The 26,688-nt window shown below is 36.8% G+C and overlaps 1 long non-coding RNA gene across 1 annotated transcript; it reads right to left on the bottom strand.

Moving 5' to 3' along the window:
• Positions 1-20,569: 20,569 nt before the first annotated feature.
• LOC112665055 (uncharacterized) lies at positions 20,570-22,198 on the bottom strand. Its single transcript, XR_003140188.2, has 2 exons — positions 22,023-22,198; positions 20,570-20,754 (listed from the first exon to the last, which is right to left on the bottom strand). It is a non-coding gene; the product is annotated as an uncharacterized LOC112665055 (long non-coding RNA).
• Positions 22,199-26,688: the final 4,490 nt, after the last annotated feature.

The following is a 26,688-nucleotide window of genomic DNA, read 5'->3' as shown; positions in this document are numbered from 1 at the left end:
AAAAAAATCACAAGGGAATTTTAAAACTATCTGAAGAAAATGGAAACAAAAGCACAATATACCAAAACTTATGGGATGCAGTGAAATACTAAGAGAGAAGTTTATAGCAGTAAATGCATTATTAAAGAAGAAAGATCTCCAATTAACAACTTAACCTTACACATCAAAAACGTAGAAAAAAAAAAAAAAAAAAAAACGTAGAAAATAAAGAACTAAACCCAAAGTTAGCAGAAGTTAACAATACATAGAGTACAGGTAAACAGAGAATAGAAAAATAGGAAAATCAATTAAATTGAGAGCTATTTTTAAATTTTTATTTTTAAATAAAGATCAACAAAATTGAAAAAAATCTTCCCTAGACTAACAAAAAATAGAGAAGAGGTAAATAACTAAAAACGGAAATAAAAGAGAATATAACAACATGTCACAGAAATGAAAAGAATTATGAGACTCTTATGAACAAATATATATCAATAAATTAGATAACTTGAAAGATACAAATAAATTATTAGAAATACAAGCCTACCAAAACTGATCACGAAGAAATAAAAATCTGAACAGACCTAAAACTATGGATAGTAAAGAAGAAAAACAAAACAAAATAAAATAAAAACAAAACAGCTCCTAAGAAAGAAAAGAAAAGCCCAGGACTAAATGGGTTCACTGGAAAACTTTACCAAACATTTAGAGAATAATTAATAGTGATCTCCCTCAAACTCTTCCAAAGAATTAAAGAGGAAGTAACACAGCCAAACTCATTTTATGAGGCTAGAATTACCCTGATATCAAAACCAGATGAAGATACAAAACAAACAAACAAAAACCACAGACCAATATTCCTGATGAGTATTCATGTAAAAATCCTAATTGAAGGGATGCCTGGGTGGCTCAGCAGTTAAGCATTTGCCTTTGGCCCAGGGCATGATTCCAGGATCTGGCATTGAGTCTCACATCAGGCTCCTTGCAAGGAGCCTGCTTCTCCCTCTGCCTATGTCTCTGCCTCTCTCTCTCTCTCTCTCTGTCCCTCATGAATAGATAAATAAAATATTTAAAAAGAAAAAAAAGACTTAATTGAAATACTAGAAAACTAAATTCAATAATGCATTTAAAGGATCATTCTTTATGAACAAGTGTGGTTTCTGCAAGGAACACAGGGATAGTTCAACTTATGAAAATGGAATATACTATTATAACAGAGTGAAGGAAAAAAGTTACATGATCATCCAATTGATGGAGAAAAAGCATTTGACAAAATTCAACTACCTTGCATTATAAAAACTTTCAATGAATTGGGTGTAGGGAAATATACCTCAATGTAATAAAGGCAATATATGACAACCCCATGGCTAACATCATACTGAATGGTGAAAACCTCAAGCTTTTCCTCTAAATCAAGAACAAGACAAGGATACTCACTCTTGCCACTTTAGTTCATCATACTACTGCAAGTCCTAATCTGTACAACTAGACAAGGAAAAAGATGTAAAAGATACCCAAATTAAAAAAGAAGTAAAGTGATCTGTAGCCACAGATGACATGACTTATAGGTAGACATGATGATAAAGACAGGCATGACTTATACGTAGAAAGCCCTAAAGATTCCACAGATTTAAAAAAAAATCTGTTACAACTAATAAACAATTTCAGCAAAGTTGCAGAAGAAAAATGCATGCAAAATAGTCAGGTTTCTTTATATACATTAATAATGATCAAATTGAAAAGGAAATTAAGAAAACAATCCCATTTACTACAGGATCGAAAAGGATAAGATGCTTTAGGAATAAATATCATCAGGGGGAAGAAAGACTTGTAACTATAAAAAAAATTGGTAAAATAAACCAAAGAAGGTACAAATAAATGGAAAGACATCTCATGCCTGTGGATATATATAATATATATATATATATAGAAGATATAATATTGTTAAAATGCCTGTACTGCCCAATGTGATCTACAGGTTCACTGTCATCCCTATCAAAATCCCAATGGCATTTTTTGCAAAAACAGAAAAAAAAACTCCTGTCCTAAAATTAATATGGAACCTCACAGGATCTCAAATTGGCAAATCAATCTGTTAAAAAAATAAAATTGGAGCAACCTACTTCCTGATTTCAAAGCATACTGCAAAGCAACAGTAATTAAAATGGTGTGGTACTGGCATTAAGATACACACACATACACACACACACACCCCAATGAAACAGAGCTCAATAATAAACCCTTATGTGTATGGTAAACTGATCTGGTATCAGGACTAAATAATGGAGAAAGGAACTGGTGTTGGGAAAACTAAATATCCACATGCAAAAAAAAAAAAAAAAAGGAATTGGACCTTGTATAACATTATATACAAAAATTAATTCAAAATTGATTAAAGGCCTAAAAGTTAGATCTAATACTATTAAACTCCTAGATGAAGTCATAGAGGAAAAGCTTCAATCTACTGGGTTTGGCAATGATTTCTAGGATACGATGCCAAAAGCAGAGGCAACAAAATGAAAAAAAAAAAAAAAAAAAGACTATATCAAACTTTTTAAACTTCTGCATATCAAAGGAAATAATTGACAGAGTGAAAGGCAACATAAGAATGGAAGAAAATAATTATAAATCTCATATATGATAAGGGCCTATTATGCAGAATATATAAGAAGCTTCTACAACTCAATCAGAACAACAGCCCAATTAAAAATGGGCAAAGGACTTGACTAGACATTTTTCCAAAGAAAGTATGTAAATAGCTAATAAGCATAGGAAAAATGTTCAATATCACTAATGATTCAGGGAATGTAATTAAAAACCATTATGAGACGTTGCCTCCCATTTGGGCCACTACCAAAAAATTGAAAATAACAAGTCTTGACAAGAATACAGAGGAATTAGAACTTATGTGCACTGTTAGTGGGAATGTGGAATGGTGTAGTATTATGGGAAACAATATGGTAGTTCCTTAAGAAATTAAAAATTGAATTAGCATATGATCCTGCAATTTACTTCCAAGTACTTATCCAAAATAATTCAAAGCAGAGTCTTGAAGAGATATTTACATCCTCATGTTCATTGCATTGTTTACAATTGTCAAGAGCTGGAATCAACCTAAATGTCCATTGACAGATGAATAGATATAGAAAATGTGATATATATATTACGCTCTTTTAAAAATGAAGAAAATTCTGATACATATGGTTGAACCTTGAGGACACTATACTATATGAAATAAGCCAGTAATAAAAGGACAAATAGTGTAAGATTCCATTCATATGAAGTATTTAAAGTAGTCAAAATCATAGAAACAGAAAGTAGCAGGATGGTTCCTAAAGATTAGGGGGAGGGGAAATTAGTATTCCTTTCATGTAGACTCTAAGTATTGCAAGATGAAAAAATTCTAGAAATCTGGTGTACAATAATATGAATATAATTAACACTGCTGTACTGAACACTTGAAAATGATTAAGATGGTAAATCTAATTGTATACATTTTTTACCAATAAAAAATGATGACAAGAAAGAGATGAAAATATAATAGAGATACCACATGCAGTTCAACAAAAATAAATTTGAAAAAGATAATGAAAAGGTTTTTTTCCATATATATACATGTGTACAATAAATACATCTATGCATGCTTATATATACACATATATACATATATAAAATATTACAAATAGACTCCAAAGACATAGATATCCTGAATGATCCAGTTACCTGGAAAGATAGTGAAAAAGTTATCATTTTAACGATATATAAAAGAAAATCCACTCCTAGAAAGGGCTGAAGGAATAGACAATTTAATGAGCAATTGCTCTTAAATAGTCATGAGCCAAAGAATTCTCATAATACATAAATTTATCCAGAGCACAAAACGAAATAAAGCTTTTCAATTTATTTACTCAAGCTAGCTTAATAAACCTTTACAAAGCACAATAAAAGAAAACAGTATACAAATCTCACATCCCAATGTAGGATTTCTGTTTAATATACCAGTAAATCAAATCTAGAATACCAATAGAAAAATATACATTATGAAGTAGGATTGATTTTTAAAAAGGATATTTTAGCACAAGGAAATAGGTTGATATAATTCACATAGTGTGATTCAGATCTCGAGATCTAGACTTAGACAGATGGTACTTGCAACTCCAGCTCCACCAATTATTGACTTTTTGACCTTAAGCAAATTGCCTAATCATTCTGTGCCTGTTGTGAGGATTAAATGAGATAATGTATGTAAAGTACCTAGCACAATGCCTGGAAAGTCATAAATAATTAACTGTTCCTGTTGGATAGGCACAAATAATAAAAAAGCATTTGATAGCATTTAACCATCATTCCTGATTTTTTCAACAAACAGAAATAAATGAATAGTATCAGAACATGACAGAGACTGCGCTTATCTCATACCATAAGGATTATGCTTAGCAATAAAACACTAACAAACTCCTAATACAAAAAAAGGTGACATTTATTACCCAGAATTAACCGAACTACAGGGTTAAAGCCCTAGACCTCCAGATTGCTAGGTCTGCCCATTACTTCTAATACCAACAGTAAGGAGTTTGGTTCCAACTCCTGTTTTTGGACCTCCATGTAGAAGTATAATTGAGCTCCAACCTCTTGCTATTCATGTTCATGTTACTATCATGAAATCAGTTTGAAACTTTGCATTTTTAATGTTCTAAAACAGTGAGAATTAACATTAAAGGAACATAAATTCTCCTTCAATTGAAATGCCACTAAGTTATAGGGTGGTGCAGGAAGAAGATTTAACAAAATTATCCTAAATAATATTTGGAAAATGTAAATAATATGCAAAGAAATATTGAAAGGAAAAAGAAGAAGAGAGTTTACCATCCCCTCCCAAAATAAAATCTGACGTAAGAATGGAAAGATCAGGGATCCCTGGGTGGCGCAGCGGTTTGGCGCCTGCCTTTGGCCCGGGGCGCGATCCTGGAGATCCGGGATCGAATCCCATGTCGGGCTCTCGGTGCATGGAGCCTGCTTCTCCCTCTGCCTGTGTCTCTGCCTCTCTCTCTCTCTCTCTCTCTCTCTGTGATTATCATAAAAAAAAAAAAAAAAAGAATGGAAAGATCAATGAAAGGGGCACCCGGGTGGCTCAGTTTGTTAGGCGTCTGCCTTCAGCTCAGATCATGATCCCAGGTTGTTGGGATAAGCCCTGAGTCAGGCTTCCCACTTAGGGTGGAGTCTGCTTGTTTCTCTTCCTCTATTCTTTCTTTCTCTATCAATCAAATAAATAAATAAATAAAATATTTTAAAAAAGAGAGAAAGATCAATGAAATAGAACAGAAAGCCCAGAAACAGGCCTTAGAAAGGTGATAATATAACATAGGACAACGAAAATATAAACATGTAAAGAATGGATTATCTAATAGCTGTCACTGAAATGAACACTTAATAGTTATAAAACTACTATTGCTTTACTTCATACTACTAGTCAAAATATATTCCAGAATGAATTATATAACTAAATTAAAAAGTAAAACAAACTGGTAGAAAATTCAGATGAATGCCATGCATTATAGTGAAGAATAAAATTCTTATTGTAAACGCAAAACATGCAAATAGTAATGGAAAATGTTAATAGGTTTGAAAACATTAAGAAATATTTTCTCCACTTGGAAGAATACATAAATAAGATTAAAAGACAAGCTGGAAAAAGTGACAATATATGAAAGAAAAAACAATCCCTATAATAAAAGGATTCCTATAATTCCACTTATAAATCAATAACAGTCAAAAACTCAATGTAAAAATGTGGGCAATGTATATTTTCAAAAGTCCATGGAAGAACCCCAAATAACAAACATATAAAGAGTGTTATCTTTGTAATACAAAATCAAAATTATAAATCAAAAAGTATATTATCACCTCAAAATTTATAAGCTTGAAAAATCTCAGGGTGGTGGAGGTAGTAGTGGTAAAAGGCATTCTTAAGTTTCTGGCAGAGATAGTATTTTTAAATTGGGGATAATAACTTGGCAGTATGTGTATGAAGAACCTTAACAATGTTGCATCATCTTAGCAGCTGAAAATTATGTTTTTATAATCCATGTAGGGAATTGAACACTCATAATACAGTTTAAAAAGAAAATAAAAAATATATGCTATTTAACAAACCAATTCAATAAGAAGATATACCAAAGTGTAGACAGTGGCTCTCTCCACAGTATGGAAGTGCAGTTGATTTTTATGAAATAATAATACATGTTTTTCACATAAAATGATTCAACACTTGTTAACCTTTTTCTTTTTTTACTTGTGAGTCTTTCATTTGTTATTTAGTCTCATTACAAGACAGGCTTTCTACTGAGGTGGTGATGGGGGCTCTGTTCTGTAAGAGACTGGAATAAAGTAGCCACTCTTCAGAATGCTAGCACCCATTCTGGAATGACAAGAACTCTAAAGAACTCTGAGGCTAAAATAATTTCTTTCTCTCTTTAAGTCTGTCACTGTAAAGTTTAATCCTTTTGCTGATAGTCAGGCAATTTCAGCACTAACTTCTTAAGCTGGACAAGGGCAGGGGATAGCATGCTTCTTCTGGACATATGTTCCTCATTATGTCAGTCCCTTTATAGCTTCCGCATCAGGGTGACCTTGAAAGGAAACACCCTGCAGAGCTAGAAGGTGGGTAGTGTTTGCTAGAGAACTATGTTACTGTAGTCAGCTTGTTAGAAGTTACTTTATCTCTCAGAGGTGGTACAGCAACTCTGTGCCTATAAAATTAGTAGAGATGCTTCTCTGTACATAAAACTTCAAAAGAAGTCCCAGAGCTGCAGAAAAGTGCAACAACTTAATGTAGTTCTCAAAAGTATATAGGTTACATACCCAGTAAATAACTTCAAAATGGATAAATGGAGAATGAATAAAGGACTGCACTTTTTTTTCCCTGTGTCTATTTCAGAGCTTTTTACCTTCCTTTCCTTTACCAACACTTGGTGAGAGTTTTTGTTTTTGTTTTTAAATATATGATTTCCCAGATTCACTCCCAGAGATACAATTGCATCTGGTCTGGATAGGGGCCTGAGAGCACCTCCACAGACAGTTGTGTAGGCTACTCACTGAACAAGGGTGCTAAGGTACGGAGGCAAGTGGAGTCTGAAGTTCAGCCTGGCCTTATGGAGTAGGCTAAATTTGATGAGGAAGGGATCCTTTTTTTTTCCTAAGTCACACAGAGGTGTGCCAGATGAGCAAGCCATAGGGCCCAGGGATGCGTCTTCTCAGAGGTAATACCTTTTTCTATTCATACAAAGGGGCTGTATAGACTCCTATAGCCCTGGTTCCAGGCATCAGGATTTTGTTTAAAGTTCCTCAGGTAAAACCAATAAACAATTATGGTTAAAAACCATGGGGCACCATCAGCTGTTGTCAGCACTGAGTTCAAATTCTTCTATGTATAATCTGGTTCCTCTGACCAGATTACAGCTATTGCCCCTCTGACCTCTGAATTTCCTGTCTACCTGTACTCTTCCTCTACTCTCACATAATCCCAACCCTCTGACCACATTCTTTCTGTGAACTGTAGTTCTGTAGTTTCTGTATAGTAATCAAGTTCAGTGTTTTAAGTGATATGTTACATAGTGCAGCTTGCAGAAAATTGGGTCACCAAGATACAGAAAGCTGAGATCAGGAAGACTGTGGCTTCCCTCTGGCCCCATACTTGTCACAACATGAATGCTAGTTAGCCTAGGGAAGGTAATGGGGTAAAGAATCTGTTGCCATATGGCTTTCAAAAAATATTTCATTGGGGATTCCTGGGTGGCTCAGTGGTTTGGCACCTGCCTTTGGCACAGGGTGTGATCCTGGGGTCCTGGGATTGAGTCCCACATCGGGCTCCCTGTGTGGAGCCTGCTTCTCCTTCTGCCTGTGTCTCTGCCTCTCTCTCTCTCTCTGTGTGTGTGTGTGTCTCTCATGAATAAATAAATAAGTAAAACCTTTAAAAAATATTTCATTGTCCATAAAAATTAGATGTTGGTCAGTAGAGTCCAACCAAATATAACATATTTTTAATAATCCTTCTATGTGTTAGGAAATCTGAGTAATAAAAATAGGAGCAAAATGTAGCCCTCACCACCAAGATCCATGTAATGTAGAAGTGCTAAAGAAGAACTAAAAACAAGAGAGATGCCCCTTAGATCTCCCTTCAGTTTCTTATGCCCATTTCTGGGAAAATTCATGAGAAAAAGAAAGATAATAACAAAAGCTGGGAGAAATGTGCACCAAAGCAAAGAAGAAATACTCACAGAAAATAATCCAGGATGAGGAAAGATAGTACAGTAAATTGTCACTTGAATACTGTCTCAACAAGTGAAGTACTGCAAGAAAGAACAGAAGAAGGAAGAACTGTGGTGGTTTTACATACTGGACACTGTAGATATCCAAAACTCACTTTAATAAGAGTGAAAAGAAGATAGAAAAATAAAGAAATAGTCTCTCCATCAGATATGAGTTGCCAAATGTGTCTCTTCCCAACAGTGAGTTTGAACCAAAGGCTATGCATGTCTACCTCAGGATCTACATGCATCCCTATGTGTGTTTGAAGATGTCTTGTGTTTACCTGGATAACTCTGCAATGTGGCTTTCTACCCAAAGAAAAGGTGATCTAGACAGACTTATTTATGTAAATATATGCTCACTTTCTGGGATTTCGTTTTAAACCATGTTAAAACAAAAACAAAAACAAAACAAAACTTCCCCAGTCAAAAGTAAACAAAAGTAAGAACTGATTAGATTGCTTCTGAATTCAAGATGAGCATATGGAAGTCTAAAAATAAATCAAAACACAACAAAAGCCTACATGTAAATATTTAAAAAACAAAACAAAAACCATGTGAATCAGAGAAATGAAACATTATCCTGTAGACAAAAGGGAAAATAATACCTCTGAATAAGTATGACCTAGGAAACAGAAGAAAAACACTACAATGAGATAAACACACACTCATCATAATGGCTAAAATTAAAAGTATTGATAGGAATGTGGCACAACCAGAACTCTTATATGTTATTAAGGGGGGTGTAAAATGATACAGACACTTTGGCACAGACCTGGTAGTTTCTTCTAATTTGAAATGTGTAATTGCCATATGACTCAGCACTTTCACTCCTACATCTTTAATTCAAAGGAATGAGAACATATTTCTGGAAAAAAAAGGCTTGAACGAGAATGTTTATGACAATTTCTTAATAATAGCTAAAAACAACCTAAATATCAGCAGGTTAGTAGATTTTTAAAAATCATGGTAGAGATATAGAGGGAAACTAGTCAGCAATAAAAAGGAACAAACTGTTAATAAACATAACTAGAGGATGAAGCTCATAAACAATTGGCTGAGTGAAAGAAGCCTTGCAAAAACAGTATATGCTGTATGGTTCAATTTGTATTCATTTCTTGAGCAGGAAACATTAGCCTGTGATAAAAATCAGAATAAAAGTTGTGTCTAGGATAAGGCAGATATTGACTAGGAAGAACTACGAGGGAACTTTTCAGATAGATAATAGGGATTTAGGTTACTTGGTGTATGTATTAGGCAAAATTCAATGAATGACTTAAGATTTTGTGCATTTTATTGTATGTAGGCTTAGCCTTAAAAAAAACAGAAAACAAATATTTAATTCTACTTAATTTTCTAGTTTGGTTCTATGTATGATGAAGTATTTAAGGATAAAGTATTATATTAGCTATCTATTGCTCTGTAAAAAAAAAAATCACCCCAAAATGTGGTACCTTGGAATGACAAATATTTATTATATTATATAGTTATAATAGGTGAAGAATTTGAGAGCAACTTTGTTAGGTGGTTTTGGCTCAGGTCCTCTCAGGAAGTTTCAAATCAAGGTAACAGGAGAAGCTATAATACCTGAAGGCTTGACTGACATTGGAGAATCCTCTTCCAAGCCTCTCATATGGTTGTTGGCAAGAGTCCTCCATTCCTCATCATGTGAGTCTTTCCATAGTGCTGCTCGTGATATGATAGCTGGCTTTCCCTTGAGTGAACAAGCCAAGGAAAGTTGTAAAGCAAAAAGCTTGGTGCCTGTCATTATCTAGCCTTAAAAGTCACACACCATGACTTCTGCTATATTCTTTTCCACAGACCAACCTTCATACAATGTAGAAGAGGACTTATTTTAAATGTAATCAAAAAAGATTGATAGATGGATAGACAAATAAATATATTGATAGACATGGGATAAAGCATAGATTGCAAAATATTAACAATCTAGTATCTATGTGGTAGGTATATGCATGTTCACTACAACACTTCCAACTTTCATATGTTTGAAAATTTGTATAATAAAGCAAAATTACTTAATTCTAGAGATATGAAGAGACTGGCCTTCTCTAAATAGAAAGGTAACTTATAAGAAGAACTCAGTTTAATTTGCAGGCAAATATATTGAAGATTGATGGTTGAAGTAAGTTATAGATACTGTTCTAGGGGCTGGAATGGAAGAAATATTTGTGATGCATGACCAAGCCTGAGAAGCTTCAGAAGAGATGCCCCCAACTAACCCCCAAATATTGTGAGGGACAGCGAGATAGTTCCCATGTGTATAAGTGACACAGATTGTGGCAGAATGGGAGCTGCTTTAGGGTTAGGATTCAAAGAAGGTCAGTAATGGCCTGTGCCACTGAAAACTGACATCTGAAGACCAGATAGGAACAGGGACATTTCTTGGATGCTGATACAGATTAATAATAAACATTTAAATTTGATACAAATCCTCACTCACTCCTGGATCCAAGCACAATCCCAAGGAGGAAAGAGTTGGCATTGATGCTACAGAAGGAGGTGAAGAAGTCTGGCTAGAAACATAGAAACTCATAATCAGTGATTAATGATTTTCTCTGGGCATTGCTGTCTTAAATGTTTGTATGAGTCAGACTTCCAAAGGAGACAGAATTATTTTTTCATAACTGGTATTGATAACTTAATTAATTTTAAAGACATGATCGAAAAAATCATACAGATAGGGAAATATCTTTACTTGGAAGTTACCGTCAGTGTTATCACAACCGTAGTTTTTAAAAAAGGTAATATGCCTTATTTTCAAAGGATACATTTCAAAGGATTTTCTTAGGAACAAAACTGTTCATACATAAAACACAACAAACAGTGAAGTGCAACTCCAAGGTCTATATTTGACTCTGAGTGCCTATTATAAAAAAAGAAAGTAACATGAATCATTCCATATGATTAAACCACATATTAATAGAGACAAACAGAAGCTCAAAAGCACGTGCACCCACACACAGGCTCAGAGATTAAAATGGGAAGAAAAAAAAAAAAAACAAGCCCAGAATTCCTGAGAAATGGGGAGCGACAGACACAAGCTAAAGATAGTGCTTGGGCTTTTGTTCTGTGCTCTGCCCCCATGGCCTCTCCAGAAAGTCTAGACAAGAGATCTTGGCAACAGACAGCAGAAAGAACTATATGCAGATGGAGCAATTCAGAGCAATATATACAGGACAATGTGGAAACCTGAACTGATCTACCCCACCCCACCCCACCCCCGTAATTGTTAGCAACTTGGATGAAACATCATGAATCCGTGGTGATCTTGGCTGGGGTCAGTGATGGCTCATGCCACCTCTAAGAGGCCAAACCTAGACCAGAGGTCTGTCTCTCATTCTTCACAGAGGATTCAAGAGAATTGGTAACCTTGATCCAATGCACTTTTAGGAAAACAACCCATTAAGTCTGTGTTAAGGCCACGGTTTACTTTTTAAATTTCGTTCAAAAATGTTTTACTTCTCTTTCCACTTTCACTTTTATTCTTGGTCAAGGGACCTGCATCATCTTTTTGAACAAGTAATGGGACCTCAGGGGTTATCCTTTTCCTATCTTACCCTTGATAAAATGCATAGCAAGATGGGGATGAGGTCAGCCTGGTATTGACCAGAGAGCAGGGTGCCCATGCAGCTGAGAGACTATTCAGTTCCCACCTGCATTTATTGTTCTGCTCACAATTTGAAGCTCTATGAAGACAACATTTCCAGGTGCAGCAGAATTTCCTGGAGCCCAGTGAGCCCCAGAATAACTGAAAAAAAATAAATTCTTACCAATGAAATTATCCTGTGGAAACAGAAAGAAGTACACTATTTTAGGAATCTATTTTTTTTTTAATTAAAAAGCAGATTCTTCTTGTAAGAGATAATTTGCATATTCACATTCTCTGGCTCTCAGATGATAGGACTTCTTAAAGCAGGGCCTGCCTGTATTTAATGATACTGGTTGCCATAGACGGATCCCGCCTCTTCACACCAAGACAAGAACAAGATCTCCTGAGGAGCATTCTAGCTAAGAACTCAGTATCTAAGGACACATTAAGGCAGCTGTCTGTTCAGAAGACAAGCAATAAAATATTCTATAAAGATACCCAGTTAAATTTCCAATTAAAATGATTTAGTGCCTTCATTTTTTAAGTTTTCCCAAGGTTTGCTGATGACTAAAATTATGTAATGAAGCTTTCAAGGTTTTAAATCTGCTAATTAATCTCTGCACCTTTACAATAACCCAGAGCAATAAAAGGCACAATGAAAAGAAGCAGATTAATGTACAAGTGGATTAACCCTTAGGAGGCCGGTCTCTTGCAGCCTTGCCAGCTGATGGTTTAAAGTGTGTCAGAATAGCATTTGGTCAGGTGAGGAGGGAGCAGCATCATGAGTAGTCAGTCTCTCCTGTCACAGCTAGATCAGAACTGATTCTGCTTTTACTGCAGTCCCTACCGTGGGGCCTGCTAAGTGCCAAGCTTCTGTAATTCAAAGTACTAGGCAAGTAGGGTTGAGAAGGAAGGCAAGAGCACCGTGGAGTCCTGAAGGGTAGAACTTTCAGAAACAGGAATTCAGTGAGTGATTTCAATGATTCTTAAAAAGCACAAGGGGTGAAACTCTGTAAGGGGTACCCAGGAAACTTCAGTCTATGTGTTGAACTCGTGCAGATATAAAGTAGAAATCTCCTGTTAACTGGCCAAACAGGTTTGAAGAGTGGAGAGAAATACTTTAAGGCAAAAGAATATTGTATATTTGAGGCAAGAAATTGAATTGTACCCAAAGGGAATGTTTATTATCTCAGATTGTTGTTAACAAGGGGCTCAGATGTTTCCACTCAACTGTTACTGTTATTTACAATGGGTATTTGCAATAGGTGATACCTGTGCCCATTATCTACCTATTGTCTTTCTGCTTCAAGACCAAATTCTGTGTTGCTGTGGGATTCTGGGGGTGGAGTCTGCAATACGTATTTCTCAGATTCCCTTGGTAGAAACTACTGATTTCCATTTACGTTCTGCTAATGGAAGGTACTCAGGTAGACTAAAATGGGGAAGTGGTGGAGGAGAAGCTCCTTTGTATTTTCCAATTCCTGCCAGCATCATTTAAGCACAGATGCAAGCTACTTGCAGATTATTTCTGCTAAGAGAGCTGGAATTAAGACTTGGTTCTGTTTGACTACAAGTATCACATGCTTTCGCTAATTTTACACTGCCTCTCTTGTAGGGAACTGTGAGATAGTAACAACAGAAAATCCTAAGAAGAATGAGGACAATGGTTAGCAGTGCTCCGTGCCACAGAGAGTGGGAGCTGAGAAGAGGCTAAGGGACTTGGCAATCAAAGAGGCAACGATGGTCCTATGATAACAGTTTAGGTAAGGTGATAAGAGACTGATACGCAGAATTGTATGACCACCCCCTTGAACTTTGCCCCCTAGTATTATACCCATGGTTGCTGATTAGAACTTGTAATTTACTTCTGGCCAATAGAATGTGGCAAAGGTGAAGGTATTTTGCAAATATAATTAAGGCCATAATCGGTTACATTTGAGTTATTCAAGGAGATTAACCAGGGTGGGCCTGAACTAGTTAAGTGAGGCTTTTAAAAGGGAATGGAAAAAAATAATAATAAAAAATAAAAGGGAATGAAGATCGGAGGTACTCTCCTCCTGACTTGGAAGAAGAAAGCAAGCTGGTACATTGTAAGCTGCCTGTGGAGAGGCATGGCCTCTAGTTGCTGAGGGTCTCAGTCCTACAACCCAGGGAAACGAGTTCTGCCAACAACCATGTGAGTCTGAAATAGCTAAAAACCTCAGATTGAGATGACAGCTCTGGATGACACCTTGATTTTGGCCTGATGAAACCCTGCGCAGAGGACCCAGGCAACTCCTGCCTGAACTGACCCATGGAAACTGAGAGATAATAAATTTATGTTGTTTAAGTCCCTAAGTTTGTGTGAATTTGTTATGCCATGATAGAAAACTAATACAGTGAAAGAAGCCAGACTTCAAGCAAATACTCTCTCCCACACACACACACACTCTTCCTCTAGCCACTGGATGAATGGAGTCCTGGTATCAAACAGATCCATCTTTTGGAATCATACTGCCATTACCCACCTGCCTAAAACAGCCTACTGCTAACATCCAGCCAGCACACAGGGTCCCATTAGATAGCACTGTCATTCCGGACCATACCTGGTTCACATGTCCTTTTGGAAATTTATATTAAATTTCTGGCTCTACCCTCTTATGCTCCAGCCCCATATTCTTATCATTACAACATCTTAAGAAAAAAAAATTAGACAATGTCATCTGAATATTTTTATTGCTGTTATTTTGTTATTTTACTATAGATAGAAACCAGACTAAAGGAGTTCTTTAATTCAATTATAGCATAAAGGCTCTTTCTAAACAATAACAAAATAAAACCTGTGAACAGAGTCAGCGATAACAATACAGAAACAAAAGGTCACCGTTATAATTTTGAAGTCTCAACAATTAAAATGGAAATTAATGGTGCTCATGAAGCTTTCCTAGATGACTGGTTAGGTTGTTTTCTCTACCAGAGAGTACTTCCTCATGCTAGGCATGATGGCAAAAGCATCCATGACAAATTCACACAGGGGTACGCAGCTACCTTTGTAATAAACAAGCTGGAGCAGCAACTGGTAGCATCATCATGTACAGCTGAGCTGAAACTTCTTAAGAAAGCAATCTGAATAACCTTGTCACATCCATTTTCCACACTTTTCCTTTGGCAAGCACTCTATGTCCCTGTGAAGCCTCATTTCCCCATCTATTGCCAAAGGCTACCATTTCATATCACACATCAAAGCGTGAGAAATGTCAAGGTAATGAAAACTGACACCGTGGTAAAGAGAAGGTGAGCCATAGCCATTGTGGGGAAAGTGAGGTCAAGGTCCTTCTCAGCAGAGTAGTGTATCAGCCTGGCTTTCCTGCAGCTGTGCTTGCCCAAGAGCTGGGCTCTACAACAAGAGTATGCCTCTTGAATAGCAGCCACAGAACAGAACTTGGGTTTCAAAATGAATTCAATGGCAAGATAGGCAAAACAGCTTCTATATTCAAAACCAAAAATCACTCTTGACCTTGAAAGGTTTATTATGTATTTGAAATATCCCTGGCTTAACTTAATAAACTGAATGTTGAACTTTTATCCATGCATCTGGCCAACGACATTTAAATCTTCTCAGTGAAAATTATATGTTGAATTATGAATTTGGCTTTCTAGCTACCTCTTGCAGAAACAGAGCCATACGAATAAAGACTTTGGGAGTCTGAAGGCTTTGGTTCTTATACAGATCAAACACTGGGCCTTTGGCCAAGTCACAGAATTTCTTTCTTCAGTTTTCAATTTCAAAGAGTGAACCCTATTTCAGACTTTGGACTTATGTATAGTCTACTGCCAGGGACTCTCTTGTGCGTAGACAAATGCTGGCCCCAAATCCAAAAAGGACACCAGGATTAGTGATGTAGTTGAGGTAATCAGAGAGTCATTTGGAATGACTGATTTCAACAGTGAATCTACATACTGTTTGTTACAAAGGCTTCCAGTGCTGCACAGGTGAGATATTTGTGTTTGCTCAGAGGCAAAATAACTCTAAAAGAAGGATAATTTTAAGACTAAGAATATTAGTATTCTTATCTAGGGTGAGAAATACCTCTTGACTGAACATTCAGAAGTTGTAGCTGGATAAAAACATAATATGTATGTAATAACAGGAGTGAATATAGAAACCTAACCTGCCAAGGAATCTGTGTTTTTTAAAGATTTATTTATTCTAGAGAAAGAGAGAGAGAGTGGGAGTGGGGGGCAGAGGACGAGAGAGAGAGAATCACAAGCAGACTCCCCACTGAGTGTGGAGCCTGATGGAGGCCTTGATCTCCTGAGATCATGACCTGAGCGAAACCAAGAATTGAACCCTTAACTGAGTGAGCCACCCAAGCACCTTAGGGATATGTGCTTTTTAAAGACAGTCTCATGCCATCCTTTTCTTTAGGCTTTTCTTGCAATATTGTTATTTGGTACTTGGTCAGGATTATAAATAGTACCAAACTTCCTGTCCTAATCTGTTTCTTGTTCAGTTCTGGGTTACCTTGAAATTCATATGCCTACATCCTCGATACTGACATCTGTAGCAATTCAGCATTCCTCACTACCCTACCCATGCATGGTCTATGACTTCAGCAATACCAGGCAGACAAATTTGTCATAGTCCTTCCAATTCTGAATTAGTCCCTCTCACCAAACACCATGCTCTTTTTTCTTAAAGACTTTATTTTGCCTTTTCCAGAACGTCTAGTTGGACTCATACAGCATGTAGTCATTTCAGACTGGCTTCTTTCATTTAGTAATATGCATCCACTCAGGCGTACCTCCTTATTTTTTTCATGGCTTGATAGATCATTTCTTTTTAGTGTTGAATAATATTCTGTTGTTTGGATGTACCATAGTTTATCCTACCAAGGATATCTTGGTTGTTTCCAAATTTCGGCAATTATGAATTAAACTGCTATACGGATGCCTGGGTGGTTCAGCGGTTAAGCAGCTGCCTTCAGCCCAGGGTGTGATCCTGGGATCCTGAGATCCAGTCCCACATCAGGCTCCCTGCGTGGAGCCTCCTTCTCCTTCTGCCTATGTCTCTACCTCTCTCTCTCTCTCTCTTTCTCTCTCTCCGTGTCTCTCATGAATAAATAAAATCTTTTTAAAAAATAAATAAACTGCTATAAACATCTGTGTGCAAGTTTCATATGGATGTAATTTTACTTGCCCTTTGAGTAAACATAACAGGGAGTGCATTTGCTGGATCCTAGGGTAAGAGTATATTTGGTTTTGTAAGAAACAAACTGTCTCCCACAATGGCTGTACCATTCTGCATCCTCATCAACAATGACTGGGTGTTCTTGTTGCTCCACATCCCCATCAGCATCTGGTATAGTCATGTTACGGATTTTGATCACTCTAATAGATGTGTAGTTGGTATATCATTGTTGATTTCATTTGCATTCCCCTAATGTCATATGATGTTAATCATCTCTCCGTATGAAATTCTGAACTCATAAAACTAGAAAATATTGAAACTAAAAGAGTAGTATTGATATTCCCTTGAGGGATGTGTCCTCTTTTTGTAAACTCCATCTAGCTACTTAAATATTTAATTCATTAGTCTATCAAAATATTTAGTGACCACCTATTTTCAAAATAGAAGAAAATATTCTTTACACATGAAGAAGTAACTGTTTCTTAAAAGCAATAAATGATTATATGTCTGACAAGGGGCACCAATCATAAGTAATACATTTGTTCAGAGGATTAAACGCTCTGAATAGCAGTTCAGAGAAATGTTTTGTGGGAGGATGCAAATATAAAAACAGTACTGCAGAAAGCATTCCATGAAAGGCAGAGTGATATTTGCAAAGACAAATGATGAATCAGTTTGGCTCTGGATCCTCTACTAATCCTACTTTTCTCCATACTCAGTGCTTAACAACTTCCCAGAACCAACTTTTGCTTCTCTTCATAGGTATAAAACATAAATATTGGGGTTCCCTGGTTGGCTCAGCGGTTTAGCTCCTGCCTTTGGCCCGGGGCTCGATCCCGGAGACCCGGGATCGAGTCCCACGTCGGGACCCTGCATGGAGCCTGGTTCTCCCTCCTCCTGTGTCTCTGCCTCTCTCTCTCTCTCTCTATCATAAATAAATAAATAAATAAATAAATAAATAAATAAATAAATAAATACTCAACCACTACTTACTAGCTGCATGAACTTGAACAAGTCATTTAACCTTTCTGAGCTTCAGGTTATAAATTTATAAATTGAGGGTGAGTAACATCAGTTAGCAGTTTGTTCCAGGGATTAAAAGATTATGTGTATACAGAAGAAAGGTCACAATGCCTAGAACACAGAAGTCAGTCAAAAAAGATTTTCTTTTCCTGTTCAGAGCTTTTCTTTACCTAATATCAAGGCATTGTAAATGTAAGGGAAGAAACAGTAACTGAGTGCAAGTAAGCTCTAAATTCTAGGCTTGACTTATCATATAACCAGCTGTGTGGTCTGGGGTGAATAATTTTGGTTTGCCTTAGTTGGTTTCCCTGTGAAATGAGAAGGATGGCCATGAACTCTAAGGTTGCTTTCAGCTCAATGATTCAAGACTTTGTATTGCTGAGCATTACCCAGGGAGTGTTTTATCATAAAAAGCAATGAAGAAAGATAAGCAGCACTGCCAGAGGCCTTGTGTTCCCCTATCACCTTTTCATTACCCGAAGACTGTTTGGAAGATACTCTTTTTCTGGAGAGTACACATTTCAGATTGGCACATCTCTGACTCAGATGTCAGACCAATGGTTTCCAGCAGCGCTTTCCAAAATTGGCTCTGTGCAAAGGCAAGGACACCATTCCTTGCCAGAGGACAGGGAAGCTGGCAGGATGATCCCACCCCAAAAGATGAGGACTCTGGAAGTAGACACTTCACCAGCCCTGTGCAGCTGTATAAAGAAAGGAACATGGTTGATGGATTTCCTCCTTTCACAGAGCAAGGAAACATTTGCTTTTTACTTTGTTTTCAGCCTAAATAGGGGCTTTTTCTAAACAGGGAGTGCCTTGCTCAAAGATAGGGACACACTGCCACCTGCTGGCTCCCTGTTTTGTTACACCAAGGAATGCTTGCTTAGGCCAAAGCAACGCAGACTTTCCCAGACAGCATATTTAGGTGTATCAGAAAATATCAATAAGTTTCTCATATGTTAATGAGTATATGAACAAAATTTGATGTCCTTATGAAGTAAAAGGTTCAAAATAATTCCTCTGTGGATATTCAAGTTCATAGACCTAAAAGAGATCTTCACTAAAATTAGCAGCCAAGGATATTTGAGGATCCTTCAATAATTTCAAGAGCTCATTTATGTTTAATAGGCATGTTTTAGTATAGATGAGTATTTTGAACACATTATGTCATGTGCTTTATTTCACTTGGTACTTATTCATTTATTATTTGCATATACGGCAAGAGACAATTAAACTACATTCTTGTTAAACACTTCTGGCATTTGGTACTATCAGTAATTCAGATTTGCCCTCATTAATTTACACTATTAGGCTCTGTGATTAATCTTCTACTATTGGAATGGTGAGGAGGTTAAAAGATATAGAGGTTAATACAGATATAAATGGAATAAGCTCTGTAATTTTATCAGGAAAGTGGTTTGAGGCTAAGAGTTCAGGAACATTTTATTTGAAATGGCTTTTGTGTTTCTCCATCACTGACAATGTTCTTTGGTTTTGGAACCTTTAATTGCTTTTACTGGCCACCCCCCCCCCCCCCCCATTGTTCAGTGTGTGTGCTGTCAGTGTCTACACTAATGTATGATATTTATTAGTGAAATGGCTGTCTTCCCTTTCCACCTTGAAATTTGGCCCAGGGTAGAAATAATATTTAGATTATTATGCAAGGCAAATCATGTAGTTTCACATTGCCTTGACTCCTTCCATTTTGAAGCTGGATTTTGGCTTTACATCTTCATAACCAAAAGGTCCATTAAAATGTATTTGGCTCTGTTTTTGCTCCATCTCTAAAGTAACAAGAAAAAAAAAATTCTTGGCATTTCTACCAAACAAGGCTTTTAAAAATATTGATGTCCAGTCTCAGGTTACCCCATTTCATAAACCTAATGGGGCAAGAAACAAACTTATCCACATACAACTTACTCTTCCCTTGGTATACCCTTCCCCTCTCTTTCAAGATACAGTATTCTCCAAAGTTATTGAAATATTTTTTTAAAGGCAAAAAAGCAGATTGATAGATGCTCCTGATATGAATGAAGAAAGGCCAGTCCTAAGATCCCATTTCCCACATAGCAAAGCCTCCTCTGAGTTGTTGGGATGTTCTCATCCCAACAAGATGAGAACACTCTTAGTGGGTGGTCAAACCACCGGCTGGACTCATTTTGTGTACACTGCCTTTTATCCTTATGTATATCAGCCTCTTATGTACCAGACTCAGCTATATACTCTCTGGTGTGAAAAGGCAGTGCAGTAGAAGGGACATAACTCAGACTTTGGAGAGCCACAAACAGGATTTGCACCCCCTTCTGCCATCTTATTCTGCATTCCTGAGGAAGTCACTTCGCCCTCTTATAAAGTGGCACTAACAGTCCCCACCTTACACGTTAGTAAAGGCACAAAGATAACATAATTGTACATCCTATCTATGGAACACTTGTGTGTCAAGCACTGTGCCAAACACTTCACATTAAATAGCTTAACTGATGCTCACAACAACCTCTTTATTATCACCATCCCCATATTACAGTTAAGGAATTGAAACAAAGGGCAGGCTAAGTCATTTCTCCAAGGTTAAAAAGCTGAGAAATCAGTAGGGCCTCACACCAAAGCAGATCTGACTCCAGAGGTATAGCTCATTTCATGACATGGACTCCTTGTCTGGGTAGTGCCTGGAAAATAGTAAATGAGAAATAAATCATAAGCATTATGTTAGCTAAGCACATAGACTCATATATCTGACTTTCCCATCACTCTTGACATTGTACTCTGTACAGAGCAGGCTTTAGGGATTATGTGTGACTTGCTTGCTTTAATTGACATTCTCATAATACAAACACACGTACATATGCACTTAACCCAAGAGTTTCCTGGGGTTGCTATCACAAAATGCCACAAACTGGGTGGCTTAAAGCCACAGAAATCTATGGTCTCACAGTTCTAAAGGCTCAGAGTTTAAAATCAAGGTGTTTATAGAGCCATACTCTTTCTGCAACTTAGTGTTTTGTAGGCAACCTTTGGCATTCCTTGTCCTTTAGATGTATCATTCCAATCCTCCAACTTCACATAGCATTCTCCCGGTGTCTGTTTTCACATGGCTATTTTCTTATAGGATACCATTCATATTATTAGACTCCCACACTATTCTAATATGACCTCATCCTATCTAATTATACCTGCAATGACCCTGTTTTCAAATAAATTCATGGTCTAAGTTAGGGGGGGTTAGAACTCTAACTTATTTTTTGGGGAGTACAGTTCAACTCATAACAAGAGCCATCTCTCTTTATCCATAGCTGGATGATATCAACTGAACTAATGAGCCCTGGAGAATCCAGAATCAGATAGGCCAGCATTCAAATTAGGCAGGTTACCTAAGTGACAGATGCCTAATTTTCCGTCACTGCCTAAGTGACGGAAAGTGAAGATATTTACCGCACCAACCAGAGAGTTGCTGTGATCTTTAAATGAAATAAGACCATAGAACCCTGGGCACTGTGCCTGGCATATGCTAATCCTTCAATCTGACTAGTATTGGATGCATTCTGTCTGGGGTCTCTACTGGGTAGGTCTACCACTGAGATGGCTCTCCTGCCCTGTGTAGACAGATACTCAGAGTCTTTAGTTAGGCATTTGCATGCCCAGCCTTTGCTCCAGCCTCCTCTGCTCTCTTTTGAAAACAGCAAATGACATCCCATAACTCCCAGAGTCAGAATAATCACTCTGATCTAAAAGTTAGAAATTTCCCTAGCTTAGCATTATCCTTAGAGATCTAGCAGCCCAAACTAAGCTGACTTTGCCTCTCATCCTTGTCATTTTGGCTTCTGAGCACCCAACTATGTGACACAGGAACTGGCTGAAGCCACATTGCAAAGCAAGGGGAAAAACAGTGGCCTCAGATATGCCTGGTACAGAAAGCAGCAGAGGAAAATTAACTCACCTCTTTAATCACAATTTTGCATCCCAGAATCTTCAGCTGACAGAAATGATAATCATTTGGTTCATTGATTCTGGGATTAATCACTGAGGTTAATCCTGGCATGTATTGATTCCATTTCTGCTGGCTGTAACTAAAGTGTTCAAATTACTTATTCCAACTCTGACAGCAATGGGTTCCCAAACAAAGGAAGTCAAAGATGAGCTATTACACCTGACAGCTCTGCACAGCACCTAATGACAGCGTTGACTACCCATCTCTCGGCAAGAGGAGCCCCTAATAGGGTAGCATCAAGCACCTGTTCTTGCTATTATACACTGGTGTTTTATAAAGTTGATCCATCAGTGTCTAGAAGAATTGACGGTAGTTTTATCTCAAAGAATCTGAACTCAAAATTTGGGGGCAAAGACAAGCAAATCATGTAGGCAACATAGTAAAACATGGCCCATTTCACCAGCTTGATTTCTATCAGAAAATATCAGCATCTGTTACCCTGAGGTCTTCTAGAATTTCACAGTGCTGACCATCAGCCAACAGAAACTTCATTGCAAAAGTAAAATTTGCAAAATGATGACACAGTGTATTCATCCCTTCCTTAGCCTGTCGGTGTGAACTGCTGGTCTGTTAGATGCAATGGACTGTCTTTTACTAAGCAGTCTTGTATGGCCTCTTAAAAAGGACAAAAAGTAATTTCCAGCTTGGTGATACAGCTGACTAGTGGTTCCGAGTAACCATCTCACTACAGCACAACTAAAGCCTAGAAAAGATAAAGTATTTATAACATGGCTGGTTTCACAAAAGGTAGGGAAAGTATCAAAACATAATAATAGTAAATAGAGGCCTGAGTGATAAGAACAGTGGGGTAGGAGTGGGCAAGTCTTTGTTATGAGGGACTGTCCTGTGTGGCATAGGATGTTTAGCAGCATCTCTGCCCTCTGTCTATCAAATGCAAGTGGCACGCACTCCACCCCATTTTAGGATGAAAAATGTTTCCAGACATTGCCAAATATCCTATGAGGGACAAAGTCACTTCCAGTTGAGAATTAGTAATTTAACTTTATACGTTTTAAAGCTAAACTTACTAGGTAAAATTGAAAGGATAACTACTAAAATAGACATACACTATAAAAATTTCAAACAAATTGAGAGAAAACAAGAAAGAAATATTTTAAAAACCCCAAATAAGGCAAAATACATATAAAACTGGGACAAGTACACATCATAAAAAACAATGACAGTAAACAAATCCAAATACGTCCATCATAATACAGAGTTCCACTTCACAAAGGTAGTATGAGGAGCTCTTGTCTCCGGCAAAACAATAACTGGTAAAATTTATTTAAAAAAAAAAACATTTAAAATCTCTGGAAAGTGCCTTAAGAGCATATAACAAATAAGAAATATTTATTAAATAAAATTTACTCTATCATGGTGCAAATAGTATGAGTCTATGACACTTGAGCCATAATGTTTCCTCCCCTCACCTTCCCAAGTCAGCATGATAAATCATAAGGAATCAGAGCTTGTTAAATAACACCTTAGAGATGCCATCAGCCAACTCCAAAATGTTAGAAATTACAGGACGAATGGTTTACCTCTTTAACGTGTAAATGGCAAGTGAAAAAGAAGGAGACAAGAGCCTGCTTTCCTGGCCTGATCCATGTCATTTCAGGGAATTTTATTCCATTCTCAACTGCCATGAGAGTCCTCAACTTTGGCTGTGCCTATCCCTCCTGATCCTTTCCTCTGATTCCTGTGCATGCTTTACAGGTGATCATGTGATCTAAGGATTCTGTTTGTTTTTAAGATTTTATTTTTTTATATGTGTGTGTGTGTGTGTGTGTGTGTGTGTGAGAGAGAGAGAGAGAGAGAGAGCCACATGAGTGAGGAGAGGGACAGAAAGAGAAGGAAAGAGAGAATGTCAAGCAGACACTCCCCTGAACATGGAGCCTGACATGGGGTTCAGTCTCACAACCCTGAGATCATGACCTGAACCAGACACAACTGATCCAAGGATTCGAAACAAGTAGAACCAAAATAAATTTTGGGACTTCTGTTGGGAAACACAAATCAATAGTATATTCTTTTCACTTGGATGTTTCAGTATGCACATGTACGATAGGGAATTCCTGCAAAATTTTGAACAATAACAGAAACAAATCTGAGGAATTAGCTAATAAGCATAGAGAAGTGGTGGACTTGAAACCACAAATACATTTTCCTGTAAACTCATAAGTCTTTTCACTTATGTTAGCTAATACATTCCCTTTATTTCACAAGGCAGTTTGATTTGAGAGGTCCTCTATCTTGCAGAAATTCTGCTACTGAACATAAATGGTCTCTGGAAATAGGAACTATGCACCAAACCACTAGCTGACATCACCTCTCAAAGGAATAAGTCATTTATCAGACACTAGTTTTCCTCATTGATTAACTTCACTGGTTCATTTTAAAGAGGAAGAAAATAACAGGTATTCAAAGACATGAGAAACAGTGAAATAATCAGACATTAGATTCATTGTTGTGGCAGTTTCTAAATAACACATGCCATTTGATAATTTTTAAGATTTTGATCCTCTTTATGATTGTATCCTCTTTTCTGGCAGTTTTTCATTCCCATTTTTAGATCAATTCAGCTGTTCAGCTCAGTAAAAGGGTATTCCTTTCCTGCTTTCATGAAGTTGGCAATATTCAAAGTACTGCTAGTTCAAAGACAAACATGACTGGGCTCTTCCCTAAAGGAATTTGTGCCCTAAAAGAGGACACAGACACTATATCAACATTTTAAAAATGCTCAAAGTATATTCTAACTTTCATGAAAGAGTTACATTCAGAGAAGAGGAGGCGGTGGGGATCCTGATAAGTGTACATCACACAAGCCTAGTAGTTTATGCCATGATTTTCCAACAAATTGGCCATCAGCTGATCCCAACAAAAAGCACTAGGATAAAAATATGATACATATTACATGTCATTTTTTTCATTTGAATAAGAATAGCCTGCATTACTCATATTAGATACTATGTAATTAGACAAAAGTGTCCTAGAGTGCAGGAAAAAGGAGAGGCTACAGCATAAACAATTGCCTCAACATACAGCCTTTCAGACCATTTGGACCAATTTTTTTTTGCTTTGCCTTAACCCTTCCTGTACTTTCAATTTTTGAGTCTTCGTTTTGGCTTCTGTCCCCCGAGGTCAAAAAAACATGTTGTTCTTAGACTTTCATTCAACCTAGTAATAATACTAAACTTCACCCTACCTTCTGAAAAAGAAAGGCCCAATTTTGATCTGTCTTTCAATTCCTTTATGTTTGTCTGTTTTTGAAATTTCTCAGTCATCACATAATTTTGCAGAGGTTGATCAATTAATTAGTAAGATTTTCTAATAATTCAATTTTAGTATGTACTTTATAATCAATTCTAAGTGTCATCTCTTTAATGTATTAAATGATTATTTTTCAAACACTTGAAAGCTACAGTATGCCATTAGTTTTACTTCACAATGCTGTACCAACACACACACACACACACACACACACACACACACGAAACAAAAGTATCACAGAACATTGGCTGTAATTACTCTGATACTTGCTGTCTTATTTGATGTTTTAAAATTCTGGTTACAAACCACCTAATTGATTTCTCCACCAATAATGTTTTGACAACAGAGCTCTAAAGGATCTACTAAGCTATATAACTGCAGAAATATCTTCCAAGATTTTAGTTTCTAATTTCAACTTGGTTATTACTCTTCTCTAGTTCTATTATCAATAAGGGGATATACGGGGAATTTCTCAAATAACATCTGGAAGTCTATCAAATAAAAAGATGGTATTGTAGTACTGAGTTTTCGCTACAGTGAAATATTTGGATATACTCTAGGTATGTAGCAACATTTAGTTAATTCTATTCATTTTCTCCAAATGTTTCTGCTAATTTCCAGTTACACATTACTCCCAATTGCTCATAATATTAATTCACTGTCTCTTGCTATTTAATCATTTTAACATTGCTAGTTTTTTGCTTGCTTTTCCTCAGCACCCACATATTACTAGTGACATGAACATGGAATCCAGAGGGTGATTTCCATTTTCATAATCATTGCCTACAGTTGCAAAACATTGCTGTCATAAATTTAATTTACAAATACTTCAGAAATTCTCCAATTCACACTGGCTGCCCTTTTCTTTTTAATTTCATATAACTAGATGTATATATAGTCCATAAATCTGACAAACTATACAAAATGAAATATTCATTAGAAACCCAAGTAGCGTGCCAAACTTTGGTTTTTAGCCATATGGTCCAAGATTAGCATTCTTATCTTCATGTAAATTCTAATATTCTATCAGAAGTAATATACCAATCTATTTGTAAAAAAAAAAATTTTTTTTTTTTAATAAATAGAAAGCTGTCAACCTCATTGTTGGCTCCTAGGCTTGCAGAGTAAGCAATAATCAAGCAGACCTACAGCTGATTGGCTAAGCAGTGGTTCAGAGGACTCTTCTAACCACTAAGTGTCTACCAGACTCCAAGACCCTAGTCCCTAGAAAAGGCCAGGAAGCACAGAGTGTCTGAGGGCAGTTCAGATGGATATCCAGCTATATCTAACAATTCTTCAATCATCTCTGGAGGGCTTGCTCTTCTGTTCTCAATAGCATCTTCTC

This window comes from Canis lupus, chromosome 17, assembly GCF_003254725.2.
Source record: "Canis lupus dingo isolate Sandy chromosome 17, ASM325472v2, whole genome shotgun sequence".
Taxonomy (NCBI): domain Eukaryota; kingdom Metazoa; phylum Chordata; class Mammalia; order Carnivora; family Canidae; genus Canis; species Canis lupus.
Note: the sequence above shows the minus strand (reverse complement) of the source record. Positions and strands in the feature narration are given on the sequence as shown.